The following is a 19516-nucleotide window of genomic DNA, read 5'->3' on the forward strand; positions in this document are numbered from 1 at the left end:
ATATATATATATATATATATATATATGTATATATATATATATATATATATATATATATATATATATATATATATATATATATATATATATATATATATATATATATATATATATATATATATATATATATATATATATATATATATATGTATATATATATATATGTATATATATATATATATATATATATATGTATATATATATATATGTATATATATATATGTATATATATATATGTGTATATATATATATATATATATATATATATATATATATATATATATATATATATATATATATATATATATAATCTTTTCAATTTGTTTCCATAAAAAGTAACATATTTTATGACACTAGTAGTGCGATGTAATTGTATATTCCTGACCGCGAAACAGTCAATCCTCAAGGCTAACAATTTTATTTAAGGACACATGAAAAAACTATGTATATTTTTTGACACCTTGTATTAAGAAAAATGCGCAACTGCAGTTGTAATCAGTTTTCGCCAATCACTTAAAGTTTCGTCGCTTGCTTACCTTGTATATTTAGATTTATTCGCATTGCAATTTGCAATGGGCATGAATTAAATCAGTTCTGTTACTAATGTTGCGTTTCACATTTGAAATACAATAACACTGTGCTGCGAGCCTCTTTGACCCTTTGCATATCTATGTCGTACGTAAGAGAAGCGAGTGGCTTAAAACAATTACTAACGTCGAACAAAAGCAATTCATTTAAATAATATGCCAAAGACGAAGATATTTTTGTTAGCGTAGAAGACCGAATAAAGGATATTAGGCGAAAACTCCAGGCGTTTACAAAGGAATGACGTCGCTTTGTGCTTTCCTGCTAGGCGAATTCGCGCCAGGAATTATATAGTTTAAATTAAGATGGTCGTCTTTTAGTTTTCCTATCGAGGCAAAGAGCGGTTGCTTCATTCTGGCTGCAAGACTTAAAAATTTGACGTGATTACTTACCTAATATCATAAAGACTTTGAAGGGGCACAAAATATTTGAGTTTACATCTTTTTAGTGCGTTTCTTAAAAAAATATAAATATTTGCTTTTAGAAGTATAAAAAGTTTCAATTCACAAGCTTCTTAGAAATTCGCACTTTCTTTACAAAATAAAAATTAATGTGAATTTAAATTTTGCTTGTGAAAATTACAAAAATTACAAAATTTCGAAATTTATTAATTTATGAAAATAGAACTAACACGTATCTGTAAAAAAGTGTCACTTTTTCAACTATTGTTGTAATTGTTTTTTTCTTCTTTCTATTTTTTTCTTGTTTTTGGTTTTTCTATACCTAGTTTCCAATTTGTTAGACATAGTTTATGTGTTTAAATATCTCACCACTTGCCTTTTATAATTCCGCTATCTTGCCGTGTTGCTGTTGCCATAGTCATGGTCATGACTTCAATAATGCTGTTAATGTTTTTTTGTACTCCCTTCTCCAAAGTACCTATTTATACACAGATACAAAATTTGGGAATATGTTGTTATATAAGCTTTATTTTTTTACCAGTCTGTTTTAAAATATACGAACGTATCCCTATTGGAACTTTTCGAACCGCATCTTTGGCAAAAAAACAAAAGCCCTCATGATGCACACAAACGTTACCTGTGGAGATTCAAATATCCGAAATAATATAGAAAATGGCTTTATATTATAGCATGTTTTTTTTTAATTGTTTTGTTTTCTCCTCAATTTTTCTTGCATAATTTGAAATAATATGAAAAATTAAAGTTGTTGATGGTTTAACAAAGGGATTCTTGCCGAAGCCAAAAATAAATTATATATAACTGTAATTTTATAAATAATAAATACATATAAAATAAAATTAGTCCTCAGAATACTTTGAATCTGTGTTATCAATCCGAGGATATAATTCATGATTTTACTTTATCCCAAGTTTTTTCATAAATATTTTCCACTTCAAGTACATGATTCTCGTCAACTGATGGGTTTTACTGAAAGCCGCATATCTGAACGGTATGCGGCTGGTGAATCCTGCAAACGCGGTTAGTTATACTTAAAACTTTGCAAAATAAAAGTTAATGTTTTTTGCGTAAAAATGTCTTACCTCTTCCGAATACCGATGTATAACGATGCAGAATGATATTCCCGTTAAAAAAAAAAACGTGGGTGTAAGTTATATTTGGCTTGCATTTTAAATCCGCAAGTTGAATTCAACGTTTTGTTAACATGTTACGAAATTTACAGGTATACATTAAAGTGAATATTTCAAAATATTATTGCATGAATTTACGAAAAATAATTAATTTCTAAGGTAGACGCAAAATTTGTGGGTTTGCTTTATAGCTTTAATCTTCTCGGAACACCTCGAATATAAAACACAAGCACATCGATATGACACGATCATGGATTCAAAAATTAACGCGATTTTTGTGGGTTGTTTTTTTAATTTAAACTACCTTATCAAATCTGTCTCGGTAATCAAGTAATCTACACTAACTTAAAAAAATTAAATTTAATAAGTGATATATATATATATATATATATATATATATATATATATATATATATATATATATATATATATATATATATATATATATATATATATATATATATATATATATATATATATATATATATATATATATACATATACCTCGCTTCGAAGTGTTTTCGGATGCAGGATTCCAGTCGGAGTTCAACGAGCGAACGGATGATATCCCGGAATATAGTGTCATCACATTTTTCCATCCGTGAATCAATACGTGAGAATATATATATATATATATATATATATATATATATATATATATATATATATATATATATTCTCACGTATTGATTCACGGATGGAAAAATGTGATGACACTATATTCCGGGATATCATCCGTTCGCTCGTTGAACTCCGACTGGAATCCTGCTTCCGACTGGAATCCTGCAGACGTTTCGCCAAAATCTCACTTGGCATCTTCAATGCTCGCGCTCCGAAAACACTTCGAACTTCGAGTGTTCGAAGTGTTTTCGGAGCGCGAGCATTGAAGATGCCAAGTGAGATTTTGGCGAAACGTCTGCAGGATTCCAGTCGGAAGCAGGATTCCAGTCGGAGTTCAACGAGCGAACGGATGATATCCCGGAATATAGTGTCATCATATATATATATATATATATATATATATATATATATATATATATATATATATATATATATATATATATATATATATATATATATATATATATATATATATATATATATATATATATATATATATATCTGTAGTGATTTTTTTTCAGAAATGTACCTTTGCAAAAAAAAAGTTATGAATATCATCGAGATATATTAGTTTTGAATGTTTATCTTTTAAAAGAACGTGTGTTTTATTGTTTATTTTTTTTAGGTTAATTTAGTGTTCAAAATCATTTCTGATTAATTCTTCTCTTCTGATTAATTGAAAGTAGGAGTACCTCAGTAAGTTTTTACTTACTTATATCCTCATATTAATAACAACGCCTTTATACATTGTCCACATTGTAAGCATTATGACAATGGTGTTATAAGTGCTTAAAAATCAAAGTTTCCATGAATCGCCACAAGATGGGCAACCTGGTTGTGCATGTTTTATTAAAAGTGTCACAATTGAGGCTTATTCATTCGGTATCAGTCAAGTATTACGAGGCCTGTATGTGTGTATGTATGTGTACGTTTCCATATCGAACACCGTTCGTCGATAAATGAGCGGGCACAAAGCGGATCATATTCTGATCGTATGCCGGTTTCATTAGGCATCGTCGTCAAATGTCAATAACGGTTCGTACGGTTAATCCGGTTAATTTAAAACTAGGATGATCGGCGCAGGCAGAAACCGCCGACCCCCGAACGCTGCTGATGGACACGAATTTGATTGAGGATTTCGCAAATGATTAATAGGCTACGAGTTTCGTAATGTCCGATTCACATCGAGTTAATTGTAATTTGATTATCGACACATGACGGGCAATTTCGGAGACGCGATTCCCTAAATGACGTCCCGTTTATTGCGACCGATGGCGACGTTGTCTGAGATTTTGATATTGTTTTTTCCTCGACAGATTAATCGATAATTCTAGCACGTTGAACCACCTGTCCAATTTGTTTATTGTACTTCAAGTGTTCTAAATTTCCGTTGAATTTGTTTTTTATTTCTACATAATCGTCTAGAATTCTAAATAATTTTAGAAGAATATTTTAGGAGGTGTATAGGTCCATCAAAATGCTCGCTTCGTCAGCATTAAAGAAATAAAAACAGTTAACATAAAAACTAGATTGATAGATAATATGTAAATTTAGAAATCAATTCAACGATTTATTTTTGCACGCTGTGCTGGAAAAATGTATAGAATTTTTTTAATATATTTATTTTTATAATATAATTAATATAATTCAAAATGATTTAAATAACATCCTGCCATTGTAGAGGTAGAGTGTTATCTACCATTATTTAATAATAATATGTATTTTACCATTGCATTTACCCATAACCCTCTTTAAGGAATACCCAAATAGGATATATTAGCCATTCGGGGAATTCCAATAAATATATCGACTCCATTTATCTATCAACATTAGATATAAAATACATAGATACAAATTGACCCACGTGAGTCCACATTTTTAAAAGCTGTAATAAATGTATGGTTATTGGAAAACTCGAAAGGGGGCGCCACCCGCGGGCGTCCAAGCACTTAGGCCACCAGATGGGTCCGTTGTGCCCCCAATCCGCGCTAGAGGGCGTCCAGAATGTCGCCCCTCCTATAGAAGTGCGGATCGATCAGGATCGTTCCGCAGACTCCAAATCTTGCGCATGTCAATGCAGGGCACACGGTGAGCAGATGATTCTGGGTCTCTTCCCTTTCCATACACCACCTGCACTCCGAGTCGTCTCCAATGCCTAGCAAGCAAATATGCCTCCTAAGTCTGCAATGTCCTGTGTAGGCCCCTGTTAGTGCCCCCTTCTGGTCAGTCCAAGTAGCTCGCTGGTCCGAGGGAAGGCTGGCCCATCCTTCATAAGCCTCGCCTGCCTCATCCCCGGAGCAACCCTCCAGCCCATCACGACCCGTTCTCTCACCCAGGCTTCGAGAGCTCCCCGCATCACGCACGGGGTGATCCCCAAGCGGGGCTCTGGTCCCATTTGTCTGTGCGAGTAGCCCTCCCTGGCTAAAGCGTCCGCTGCCTCATTGCCCCGGATCCCGGGGTGACCCGGGACCCAGACCAACGTGACATTCCTCGTCTCGGTCACTTTCCTCAGTACCCCTTTGCACTTCTTTATCAACACGTGCACACTGACTTCAGCGTCATATCAGAGCAGAAGAATACTCTCCTGCTTCCGTGGTTGAGCCGAAACACCTCTCTGGCCGCCATTAATATAACGAAAATTTAGTTCCGAAACACGGTGCAGTACTGACCCTGAGGGACCGACAAGCTCGATCCCGTTGTCTCGCAGTACGCTCCACCTCCGACCAAATCTCCCATTATGAACCCGTCCGTGTACCAGACAAGTCCATCCCAGAAGCCAACTCTGCCCACTCTCCACTCTTCCCTTGAAGTTAAGAGAAAGGTTCATTTGTCAAAGAAGGTCATCTCGGGGATCATGACGTCACTCAGCATGCCCATGACACCACGATCCCCTGGGCAGCCCTCTAAAATGTTGTACGGGACCCGATTGAAGGTTCCCTCTCTCCAGAACCCGCAGCTCGCTAGCTTGACAGCGGTCCTGTCCGCCTCCATCCGCACCCAATCCGCCAGAGTGGGCAAACCCACCAGAGCCTCTAGGGCGGGCCCTCGTGGATGCCGTCCTCATGGCGCCCGTTATGCAGAGGCAAGCCAATCTCTGGAAGGGGAACAGCCGATGACGAGCCGATGGAGACCTGTTCCCCACCCAGTCTTGCCTCAACCCTCCGGTAGGTTAGCATGGAGCGGATCCATTTTACAATGACCGTCCTCACTCCAGTACGCTCCACCGCTCTGCAGATCGAATCCAGGGCCGTATTATTGAAGGCCCCTTCGATGTCAGCGAACACGCACACCGACAGCCGTCCCGAGCCCATATCCTCTTCCAACCTGAAAGTTAGATGGTGAAGAGCCGAGCCCACAGACCGCTTCGGTACGCATGCTGAGCTGGCTCTAAAGGGGCTTCCAGCTCCACCCAGTCATCAGATACCGCTCCACTAGTCTCTCCACAGTAACTCCACGGTACGGAAACCATTATACTGTTATATACGGAGCAGTTTTAATGAAGTTAACACAGAGGGAAGAATTTCAGCAAAAAAGTTATTACTCAGTCTTAATTGTGCGATAATTCTTAAAATGGTCATTAGCAAGTATAGATCAGAGGGTGCAAAGCTGGAGTAACAAGCTGCAATGTTGATATCTGCTTGAAAAAGTGTTTCTTTAAAACATTCTAAGATTTCTTTTGTCGCCTTGAAGCGCTATTTCTCCACCACTCACCATAACCCAACTCAGGATTCAGCTCTCTAGTCTGACATGCCCAGTTGAAGTTGATGTGCCTTGTGTTATTGATCACAACACAGTTTTGGGAGTCGACTCTCGTCCATTCTTAACACTTTCATAAGAAGGGTGATGCAAGATTTGAAGGTTTGGTAAATTAAGTGTGTGGAACCTGTTTCAAGGCGAAGCAAAGCACTTGAAGTTGATTTAGCAACTTTTATTTTTAAAATTATTTCTGTCAAATGACACAAAAAAATTGACCGGTCAATCCACAACGGACACTAATGTTTTTAAAAAAAGTTTTGAAATGTATTTTTTAATATATAATTTTTTAATATATATCTTTGTACCGATGTACCAATTTCGGATGGTACAAACCAGTATCATTTCGAACACAAAGTGAAACGCCCATGGCCGACATAATATACGCGATGCAGTTGTATGTAAATATATCCGAACGGCACTAATGGACAGATTTTGTAAAAAGGAACGTCGTAGTTTATTGGCTAGTTACGTAAGACATTCTTAGTTATGGCGTTTGTTAAGTCTCGGGGATATATTTTTGCCAGTTGGAAGCGGGACAAGATATATCTGCGAGCCAGGAAGCGAAATGTATATAAACGGGAGAAGCGCGGCCGCAGATAAGCCCAACGGCATGATTTACATTTAAAACCATTATGTACCGAGATAAAGAGGTTCAAGTATTAAATAAATGCGAGCGAGTTTAATGGGAAAATGCCCCGCATCTGTTATGGTTTATTGGCGTAGCCACGGCGGCGGCGGTAGACGCGCGAATCTAGAACAGAAATAATTATTTATGTGATGATTGTTTCTGCTTTATCTCTACACTACTATAGGAATTATTAGTCAAAGTAGGAGGGAGTTGATCAACCAATCCTAATGGAAAATTAGCGTCCACTTTGCAGTTGTCCTTCCGCATTAACCTTCTAAGATACAAGTTTTACAATAAATATGCTGACTTTACACTCAGAACTTGGCATTTTATTTAAAATCTCAAAATTTCATGGAACATAATACCGTAATATACAATCTAATTGGAAACGATATAGCTTGCGATAATTTCAATTGTTGGTACTAACGAAATTCGTTCAAGATATTTTTAATATCATTGTTACTATTGTTAGGATGTATATTTATTATTTATTTTTTATTTTAAAAAACTAACAACGCATAAGGTTTTGTCGTCTAGTATTTGTTTGGGTATTCATTGCATTGAATTACTTTCAAACATGTCCTAGGCATGGACTGTTGACGTCTCCAAGTTTCTAGTGGAATGTTGGTCCAACCTTCTTTCATACCCTTGAATAGATCGTCAAAATTTTAGAAAGTTCTTGAGCCTAAGGTCTGAGGTAAAACATCTACCGGGTGATGCATTGCCGAACGCAACATAGCAAATCCTGTTAAATTTTTGGGTGCTCCCCTGTACATTTTATAGCAAAGTTGTAATATAGCTTTTTCAAGGGGGCGGTATGTTTAACTCAAGTGCCGAGTTTGAATAATTTTTAATAAGCCAATCTTCAGTTATTTAATTAAATGTGATTGCAAAATTGCAAAAGGTCAATAGAACAAACCTCAGCGAACGATTTCCATGACGCTATTTTCAAAACTTGACAACGTCAAGCTGGACAATGACATCAAAAAACGTTGATTTACAATAAAGACATGCACATTCGTTTTCACACATTCAAAATAAACTAAGTATGTAGGTAGATCATTGTGTTTTTCTTAGAATCAAACTCATACTCCGTCCTTAAGACCCTTGTCCCTTAAAGCGTTCTGGGAATAAATTTCATTTAAAGAACGGTTTAAGCATCAAGGAAGCTTCAAAGAACAACTATAAATTTGACGCTCAAGTCTTTTATTAGATATAATTAATAATTTTAATTAAATTACGGCTACAAAACATTGCTAAAAGGAAACGTTATTTAAAATAAATATTATTTTTTAAGTAAATGTTCAAACAACCCTCCATTAACAGTTAAACAATATTCATTTCTAACATTATTTAGTTGATATTGTAAAATCTTGTCGCATTCTAAGAAAATAGCCTTTTGTAAATGGTTAATATTTTTAAATTTAACATTTTTATAGATAACACTTTTTACCAAACGTGTTGCATACTATACTTTTTCTACGACCGTTAGTTTGACAAACATCAAAATTCAAATCGCGCTGTAAAGTCTCCGTAAATATCAGATTGCTCCCAAACCCGTGCTGTAATATCCCGAAAATGTCCGTAGTGACTGCGATCCTTGGGACAAGAATTTCACGTGGTAAAGTGGTAAAGTAAGTCAGTGTATAATTAGGTATTTTACAGAAGGGAGTAGAAAATAGTATATTATGCAACAAGTGCGCTAAACGGAGTTGACTCATGACTTTAATTGACACGAGCGTAGCGCAGTGGAACGAGTGACTTAAAAAGTTTACGGAACGTGTTGCATACTATACTTTTTCTACGACCGTTAGTTTTTGAGTATATTTTCGCAAAACAACACGAATACATTCACTGACATGACCGTCTGAATTGACAAACGTCAAAATTCAAGGCGTGGGAAATATCTCCGAAAACATCCGATTGCTCCCACACCCGTGTGGTAAAATCCCGGAAATGTCCGTAGTGACTCGGATCCGTAAGAAACGAAATTGAGGTGGTAAAGTGACGCTTCCCGCTAGATCGGCGTGTAGTTATTTTACAGACGGGAGTAGAAAAAAGTATTTTCCAAATACTATGTAACCATACGGGAATTATGGACTGGACAACCATCCATTTGGTATCACGTCTCATGATCATCTCGAACATCTTCTAGTGCGGATGTGCAGTTATTTATTACTGTGTCTTTGGACTGGAATAATACGTTAATTCTTGAAATTGAACATTTCAGACACTGCTTCGGCAATGCATCACCCTGTATATTATTAACCTGTTTGTTTACACTTATGATTATAGTTAATGTGAATATACTAAATATATATCCTAACAATAGTAACAATGAGGTTCTCCTCCGGCTGATTTGACATCGTGTCATCGTGCTTTTGGACGGTTATATCTTAGCATTCTGAGTAATTTGAGGTATCACTTTTATCTTTTAGAGACGTATTCCATACAGGTAACAAGTAGTAGAGCGATAATACAAAACCGCAAGTCTAGCCTTAGCTCTTTTTCGCCACTAGCAGCAGTTTTGTTTGCCTCACGTCACTCTGTATCAAAAAATTCTTAACCATCGTTCAGTTCGCCCGATGGTGGACGTTTTAATAAAACCCTTTGTATCAAATTGTTTTTGTTTTTTTTATTCAGACAGGTGTTACGGTTTGTTGAACACTGAAACGTATTTAAGTTTTTGGGGGCACTTTACGTGTGTGTTCCGGTAATTGTTTTCGGAGAAACGTCCATTGTATTTTTATTTTGTTTCAAGGCGACCGACAAACTAATTATAATTTGTTAACATGGCAATTAACGCCACATTGTTGGTACGAACGTATCATTCTTTGATGTGCTATTCATTTGTACGTACCGGGTGATTCGAGATGTAGTTTCTATCTTACTGTGGTTTGATTTTTTAATAAAGTATGGGGTGCAAGAAACTTTTTTTTTTACTTGTTTAGTTTACCGAAATCATTTCCGGCTGGACCGAAATTTTTATCAAAAGTTAAAATTTTAAATAGAAATCCCTAATTCTGTTATGATATTCGAAATCTACGTGACATTCTCACGAAAATGATGTTAACTGATCCTACTAAGATGGCCGCCATACTAAAGTGTTTTGCTAAATCTTAGTTGGTCATGATTTCGCTACTAATTAATTTTTTAAGTTTTTGTTGCAATGTCGGTTTATTAGCTATTTCGATTTGGCATCAAATTACCTGATATCGCCCATTTCTACAAAGAAAATTTGTGTTTTTTATCTGGTATTTGCATGATCCAATGAGGAATGGGCAGTTAAAGTTTGTCTTTTAACGACCATCTTGGGATCAAATGTTCACATGTCATACGCCATTTTGACCAGAATCACAAGAGTTGTATGCACTCCTTATCCCATAAAAAATATTGTCTTTTTATATTTTCTGTCAATGAGCGGAGCAAGTGTTTAATAAACGAGTGACTAAAAAAGTTTAGCAAACGTCTTGCATACTATACTTTTTCTACTACCATTAGTTTTTGGGTACGTTTATGCAAAACAAGACGAATACATTGCGATATTATCCCGCAAATGTTCGAAGTCACTCGGATCCATGGGACAAGACACTCAGGTGGTAAAGTGACGCTTTCCGCACACTAGATCGGTGTATAATTAGGCATTTGCCAGATGGGAGTAGAAAAAAATCTTTTTAATGAGCGTTCTATAAATGGAATTTTTTGAGCTGTAACTTTGTCAAAGTCAAAATCGCTTGCCACGTTGCGATTTTATGGGACTTATGAGACTTATGTTAAGCCTTTGTAGTTTTAAATGTCTCTTTTTATTTTTTTCAACCACAATTTGATATTTTAAAACCGAGCAATTAACGACAAAGATTTTTATACCATAGCTGCTTCGATTTAACTGTGAAGTTATGGGAATTGACTTATCAATTAAAAACGGCGTCAATGTAGATGTAACTACCAAAAGAAGTATCTCAAAATAGGACAACTTCATCTGTGCTTCAGCTTAGTCCCGTTTAAGCTTTATATAGGTAAGCAAAATTAGTCAAAAATGCAAAAAAGCGAACACATTGAGTAGCAGGCACCGAGCATTTGCAAAGTTGAATATTGGAGGAACATTTTTTTTTATATTTTCACACGTTAAGAAAAAAGAACAACAGAAATACGACTCTTGCAATGGTAAATTGAATGTTTATTGAAGTTTATCCAGTCTGTAAGTAACTTCCACAACAAAAAATGGAGAGAAACGAATATTTTAGCAAACAAGCGGAACTCACTTTGTAGGAATGACGCTTTGTGGGTCGATGCTTGCAATAATAATTTTGTAATTATACGTAATACAGAGGCTGCTTCCACTTTTAAATCCATTGTCATCAACTGATAAAGTATATTCGAAATTTCCTAAACGGGGTAAAGGTAAAAATTGACCAACAAATGTATGAAAGATGCTCTTCTTAGAGATTACAACAATTGTTTGTTGTTAGTTTAATAATTGTTCGGCGTTTACTTTGGTGGGGTTCAATGTCGTTAAAAATAATCTTGGATTTATATTCAAACCTCGCGATGTGTTTCTTTTCCGTTGCTTTCTTTTTGAGTTCACCTGTTCAGCCATTTCATTGTATGGTGGAGCACTATGGTATTGAAACTAAATTCCATTGCAGCGAAAATGTAAGACAATGGTGTAGGGAAAGCGAAACGTGGTAAGGTCATTATCGGTATAATCTAACAAATAAGAATTAAGAATTAATTTGATATATTATGTAAGTTTTAATAGAAAATTAGACATTCCTTTTTCGACTTTATAATGAAACAATAAAGTGGACAGCCAAGTCCAAAATTAAGGAGCCTAGGCACCAGTAGCAATCGTCAGGAAGGAGGCTGTAAATTAGCCTGTTTTGGGTTCGAGATTTTGCCAACCGGCGAAACGCCCTCATTTACATAAACCATAAAGGTTTACGGCCACGAAGACGCCCATTATTTCTTAATACCGCTAAAATGACGTAATTTATTAAGTCTATGAACGAGCGTCATACTGGATTGTGAGTCTCAGATTGCCGACAAACCGAATTACTCCGCAATTTGGCGTTCTGGATGATTACGAGATGGGGGACGCGATCAAGAATCTCGCTCTTGCTGATTAGATTTATCCGAGAATGGGGTTAATTGAATGCGACAACGTTTTCGCGGGAAAAAAACAGCCTATCGCCGGAATCAAATTGCACACGATATTATTCCTTATTTGATGGTCCTTCGTTTTCTTCGCCTCTATAAAATAACACACAGTGAGTTTTCATTGACGGTCTTGCCTAGTTATTGGATTCAGAGTACGGACCAAAGTTGACTTGGTTGATATCCACCTTTTTATTATCCTTTTTAAAAATACCGAATATATAGTTTGAGCTATTTAAAAAAAAAGTTACTTATTAAAGTTCAATTATATACCTTTTTATATACCTTTTTAGTCAGTCGCACTTTTATCATTAACTTTAGTGAGAATCTGAGCGAGAAATTAAATTAGGAATATCGACAACATTATTTAATAAATTTAATATTTTAAATAAATCGTAGCAGAGCAGATACGGTGGACCTCAGCCATTTAATCGCCCAAATTTTGGATTACGGGGAGCATCACAATTCTCTAGTATGTACAGTGTCCCGTAACAAATATTTCAAAGGGATCACAATGAGTCCAATGTTAAGAAGAACGGAACTAGGGTTCGAGGAGGTCACACAGGTCACAGGCAATGTGTAAGACCTAACTTACAGAAAACTGTATCAATTTCTAGTTTGGTTAGTTTGCATGCCTCTGAGTGTTTAGAAAAGAATATTTTATTTGTTTTTTTAATTATTTTTTAAATCCAAAATTGCACATTCTGAACTGATATTTCAGTTATCAAGCAGGTCATTTTTGTTCTTTAAATGAGGGCTAACTTTTGCAAGAAAAATCTTATTTTAGATTATCGAGATTATAAATAATAATTCATAATAAAATAAATAATAATCAGAAACTTTTTTTTTTCACAAAATACCTCACCATTCAAAAACTAGAAAGAGTAAGATTGGATAAGTGATCAAACTTAAGGAGGGTGGGCCTAGGTACGCCTAATTTTTCTGGTATGTAGCAGAATTTACTAAGTGTGGTGTTTATTCAATTGCTTACTTAAGCACGCCTAAACCGAAACTCAGCCAAAGTACAATAACCATTCCATAGTCGGTGTTTTGCAATTTCTGGGCTGAGGTCGCTCTTAAAGTTGAAAGTCGTCTTATTTAACCATTCTTGATTATCTGTGACGCACTGCAATTAATCACATCACACTAAATATGTAATATATAGGAGACTGCAATACAAGAGTTAAAAGGTAGTATCTACAAGGATATCCATTTGTCCCCAATCAGCAAACTTGGTATCTTGTCTGTTTCCATCCTAACTCGTATGACACCTCGATCTGAAATGACATTGTCATTATTTGAACCGGGATTTGGATCCACAATATTCATTCCCATTCCCTTTTCGGTTCAGAAACCACCTGAAAATATGATATCACTATCGACCAAAAATTGAATCGTTATAAGTTACAATGTGGAGAAAATCATGTAAATTCACACTCGAAGAAATAAAAACCTTCTCTTTTATTAAAGATGTCAGGATTGTCACCACTAGGATTTAAAATTTTTATGGCCGTGCAGCCAATGCATCCGGAAACATTAGGAAAGTGATCGACTTTATAAAAGCTGGTATTATTCAATCTGAAATCTTGAGCAGCATTCTGCTATTAATATTGATACCTGTTTGATCACTCGGCTTATTGAAGGTTGACTGAAAATTGGATGTTGCATGAGGGTTTGGTAAACCACGATTAGTTCTGGAAGCCTTCAATTGCGCTATACTTCTATATATACTTCTTTGAGAGAAGAACACGTTGATTTCTTTGTTCAACATTTTCCAAAATATCCTCAAATTTTTCAATTATTTTATACAGTCGGCCAAAGTTAACAAATCCACAATATCAGAGTAAATTCAATACTTAGCTACTCGTTTATTATGTTACACGCTAAAACAAATTGATGCTTAAGGTAGATTCAATGCGTGTTTGAGGTTGAGTTTTCATTCTGACAGTTTTAAGTACCTGAGATCGTCAAGGTTGGTTTATGAAACGCAAATACGACAACTTAAGCAACGACTCAACCTTGAGCACCGACTATGAATATCGCCCGAAGGATTTCTAAGATTGAGGAATACTCGAGCTATTTTCTTAAAATACAAATCAATCTAAAAGTTCTATCAGGTCTCCAATTATGAAACGGAAACGGTGTTTTAATACCTACAAAGCACAAGTTAAAACGAATGCTCGCAAAAAAGCGTTTTCCCCTTATTAGCCCTCGACCGCATTGAAGATAACTTTCGGTTCATTTCCAGTTAATTAACTTCGTGTATTATTCAGTCGTTATAATACTAATAATCGGCGGTGCGCGCTGAAACCTGGATAATGGAAATTTGAGGAGCCATGCGATTCTATTTAAATCCAAGCAAGTGGAGGCCGTGGCAGATACATCCGAACCCGAACAATTGAAAAGCTAATTAACTCATTTGTTTCAGTAAATGAAACTCGACGTTAATAGATGTGTATTGCCTTGTCGGTTCAATAGGAGTAACATGCGAGCATTCGGGATAAACGTTTCGAGTGTGTTTGACGTACAAATGACACGTAAACGTGGGATCACGTAGTTTCTAATCGTTTTCGAATATTTACATGCAAATCTAATAGCGCGCTGTGGCTAACAAATCTTTTATCGTCGCAGACGTGGAACGTAGCCAAATCAAGTTTCGTATATATAAAATCGGACAAGTCGTATAAAAGCTTTTACGTCGAGAAGAAACGACGTCGGTAGAGGTCGGGATGACGCACTCGGAACGAAACAATAAAAGCCAAACAATCGAACGAAGAATGTCGGCAAGTGTTCGCCAGGTTCACTTAATCCAAACTTCGATCGCTCCGCTACTATCCAGATGTTTTCCGACTCGAATGTGATTTTCTTTCATTGTGGAGGTTGTGATTTTACATACAATTAGGACGTTGATCCCCGCGGCCGAGGGAATTGGCATCCGGATTTTATTCTTTTATGTGTTTACGATTTTAACGTTTATTTGTTAGATTTTTCTAATTTTGATTTCGCAGATGCGATTTGTTCGAACATTGTAGTTCCTTAAAATATGTTCCGTATATTTTTCGAATGTTTGCTTTTGGGAAATCTCCAACATATTTTTCATCCTGAATCTTTTTGAATCATTTAGAGGAAATGTCGGAGCCTAACAACGTTCAATCCGGCATTGATCCAATAGGTATCCAATTTTGCGCCGCTGAAGCATTTATTTCGACTTTATTTGACTATTATCTCCTTTCCTTTCCAGAACATAATTTGAATGGTATATAAAAAGAGAACGATAATCTATGAGTTTTCTGTGGAGCATTATTTTCCAACATCTTATAACCCAAACAATTATTGTGAACTGTGTTCAATTGTCCATATAAAAATCGTGTATCGATCTCGGTATATAAGGGATCATTACAGAATCTGTAAATAATGGGTGTTAATTTCGTTACTAAAATTTGCTTTTGTTTCCAATTATTCATGATTGTTATAAATTGTCTGTGTTTTTCTACTCCTGTCTGTAAAATACCTAATTACGCACTGATCTAGCGTGCGGAAAACGTCACTTTACCACGTCAGTTTCGTTTCCCACGAATCCGAGCCAATTCGGATATTTCCGGGATTTTACCGCACGGATTTGGGAGCAATCGGATGTTTTTGGAGATATAATAGCCCACGCTTTCAATTTTGACGTTTGTCAATTCGAACAGTCATGTCAGTGAATGTATTCGTGTTGTTTTGCGAAAATGTTCTTAAAAACTAACGGTCGTAGAAAAAGTATAGTATGCAACACGTACGGTAAACTTTTTAACTCAAATGCCGTTTACCGCACTTGTTGCATAATATACTATTATCACATATTTCAAAATTTTTAATTTTTAGATTCGAATGTTATTTCCTTTCTTACATATGAAGCAATAAGGCAACTTGTTCAAGATTCACAATTCATCAATGAACAAGACTGAATCTGCCACTTAGTTTTAATTTGATAATTACGTAGAATTAGGCGAATCCATACTTTTAAATTTTAATATTCTGTGTTTTAACATAAGTATGAAAGTTCACCTCCACAGTTATCTAGGTCGCACCTAGGTAATGTATTACTAAGATAAATATAGTTTTTGTAATGAACACTTAAGTCCATGTGTTTTGTTTCTTTACTGGCCATAGTAATATAAAATTTAATTAAAACATAATTAAAATTTACAAAATATAAAATAATAAATGTAGCCCTCTCAAAAGTTAGATTCGATAGACAAAATCCTAGGGCTCTCTTGGCACATGTTAATATATGCTCAATATCGTCTGGAACGCCAGCCTAGACAAGACAGAAATTGCGACAATGTTCAGAGAAGCGACCCTATAATAGAACACCATAATTGCAACGGGATATAAAGAGACAACCATAAACTGTGAGTTTTCTGTGGCGCATTATTTATCATTGATCTTATAAGCAAACAAACATCGTGTACTGTTTTCAGTCGTCTATATCTAAAACATAAAAAAAGATATATTGATTGCGATTTGATTGAAGGTTTGTTTTTCCGGAGTAGCTGCATTTTTTATATTTTATAATTTTTAATATACAGACATAATAGGTATAAAAATAAAAAATATGCACACATACATACATTAAACTTATGGTTTGATCAACGCACGTTAATAATTAATTTAAAAAAAGGGTCATTCTCGGTTTTGTTTAATACCTAGATTTAAATATCTGCGAGAATAACTAAGGTCGCTAGATACAGATACAGATAGATTTCTTGCTAATGAATTCTCACTTAAGCTTTTTGCTCGGTTGGGGTAATGTATTCAATTCACATTTGGTAAATCTAAGCGTATTGCACATGGGGATCCCCTAAGTTTATATAGAAATAGATAGATATTGATATTGGTTTTTCTTGCAGAAAGTCGCAATTAATGGCAATGTAGTCATATTATCAAGAAACTATATGAGGTAGGAAGAGTAGTACGAAATATATAATTAATAATAGGTAATTCATAATATTATAAACATTTTACCCAAAGATAGCCAGTAAGTAACAAGTGTGTAAAACTGCAGTAAAAAACTTTTTGTTTGAAACTCATAGGAGGAAAATCCATTATGTTGCAAAAATATTATCGTATATAGTCTAGGTCAGCTATGCTCAATCGCAATGATAATAAAAATGTTACAATTAACTTATGTCGTAAGTAGTTATTTATTACCTTGTAAGATTTTGTTGTTAAAATAATATCACTGGTACGCGAATTTTTATTTAGAAATTTTACTTGTCCGCGGGCCAAAATAGGTTGACATACAATTTATTAAAACAAATATAATTTATATAGTTAGTTTAGTTAGATTTAGACTATAAACTCAGCTTATAAACTCTCGGATGTTGCGTTACATTATTCTTTTCCCATTTGCACTTATTGCACTAGATTGTGGCAATCGATACAGACTTTGTTTGCAGTACTAGAACAGAGAAAAAAATACCTATGCGCTTACAAGTTTCATAGTTTACGTAAAAAGTGTTTTCTATGATTGTCTATTTTTTATCCCTTACCTTTATAAAATAAATGTATATTGAGTAGATTGTACGATATTCTATTCTACATACATATCTACTTATCATAAAATAGCTGTCTAATTAGATTTTCGCGTTGTCGAAAGGGAACCTCTCTGCTGTCGTAACCGCCCCTTCCAGAAATCTAAACATATATAACCCCGTCTCTATTTTGCATAATTTGCCCTCGAATATCCTCCGCTTGTTTCACCCTACAATGAAAACGATTTCGTTGTATCCACAAAAGCACAACGTTGATCCTTTTGTTGTGGTGTTTCGCAAAATTATTATGACAGTTTTTGCGAAAATCGACTTTGCCAAAATGTTCTTAATTCCAGCAAGGAGATCAAAAGTGCAAACAAAAAACATGTATTAAAATACATTCCAAATTAAGCCGATATGAAAATAAAAGCTCATACCAACAATAATTTCATATACATTATATACGTTATACGTTTAGTTACTTGCAGAACCAAAATAATGAATTTAAAATAAATGTATTGCTACAAGGTATAGGGGCAATATATTAACAAAAAAGGTATTTTATTTAGTTAAGGAGTATGCACATTGGATAATTTCTTATAAATTTTAGGATACTTTACTCATATCTTCCATTCTACATTAATCCGTTTTTTAATTACTCGTTTTAAATACGCTTATATATAGATACTACGCATTTCTATAGCAATGTTATTTTTAATTTTTGTCATTGTTGCTCTTGTGGCTTATTTTTATGCTAACTTTGTTTTATGACATTGTCTCATTTTAATATTGTTCATGGTGTATGGGCAACCCTTATATTTTGTGTATATCCTATGCGTAGGTGTATGGGCAACCCTTATATTTTGTGTATATCCTATGCGTACTATAGTATATTATGCAACAAGTGTGATTAACGGCATTTGAGTCACGAGTTTACGCAGAAAATTGTTAATAAACGAGTAACTTAAAAAGTTTGCCAAACGTGTTGCATACTATACTTTTTCTACGACAGTTAGTTTTTGGGTACAATTTTTGCAAAGCAACACGAATACATTCACTGACATGGTCGTCAGAATTGACATACGTCAAAATATCAAGTCGTGCGGTAAAATTTCCGAAAATATCCGATTGCTCCTAAACTCGTGCGGTAATATCCCGGTAATTTGGCTCGGATCCGTGGGACAAGAAACTCTCGCGGTAAAGTGACGCTTCCCGCACGCTAAATCGGTGGGTACAGATGGGAGTAGAAAAACTATTTTTCTTTACTAAAGATTTTTTTTTCAGAATATTTTTCCTCGATAAATTAATATAATAAAATAACATAATCTGCAAATCTATGTTCAAATCTCTGCTTGAACAACCTTAAAGCGTTTAAACTTACTGATTTTTTTTGGTACACGACGCAAGTTTAATTAAAGGAAAATTGCTTAATTCCTTAATATTAAGTTTACGAGTTTAAATTTTTTTTTTCAATTTGTCGGCTCAATAGTTCAAATTACAATAACAAAAAATTAAACACCTTAATTTTTTTGAATTTCTAAGATGGTCGCGCAGAATTTTAATATTTTTCTGTTCCTTTTCTATTGTTGTTTCGGTGACTGCTTTGTCTTTAGTTCTCCGAAGATTATCCATCCGTTGGCATATATTAATTCTATTAGTTTTTCAGTTCGTTAATGGGCTTTTAATAAACGTTTAACAGAAACATGA

The 19516-nt window shown here is 34.9% G+C and overlaps 1 protein-coding gene across 3 annotated transcripts in view; it reads left to right on the plus strand.

Annotated features, from left to right (window-relative positions):
• Positions 1-19516, plus strand: part of LOC132701559 (uncharacterized) — a 248037-nt gene that overhangs the window by 69274 nt on the left and 159247 nt on the right. Inside the window, exon 1 of one of the 3 annotated variants that reach the window (XM_060669601.1) lies at positions 6179-6211. The exons of the other annotated variants lie outside the window; for them this stretch is intronic. The gene's annotated coding sequence lies outside the window, so the exon portion shown is untranslated. Of the gene's footprint in view, positions 1-6178; positions 6212-19516 lie in introns of those variants that run through there. 3 annotated transcript variants of the gene reach the window in all.

The sequence above is a fragment of the Cylas formicarius genome, unplaced genomic scaffold, assembly GCF_029955315.1.
Source record: "Cylas formicarius isolate icCylForm1 unplaced genomic scaffold, icCylForm1.1 PGA_scaffold_4__25_contigs__length_36172078, whole genome shotgun sequence".
Lineage (NCBI taxonomy): Eukaryota > Metazoa > Arthropoda > Insecta > Coleoptera > Brentidae > Cylas > Cylas formicarius.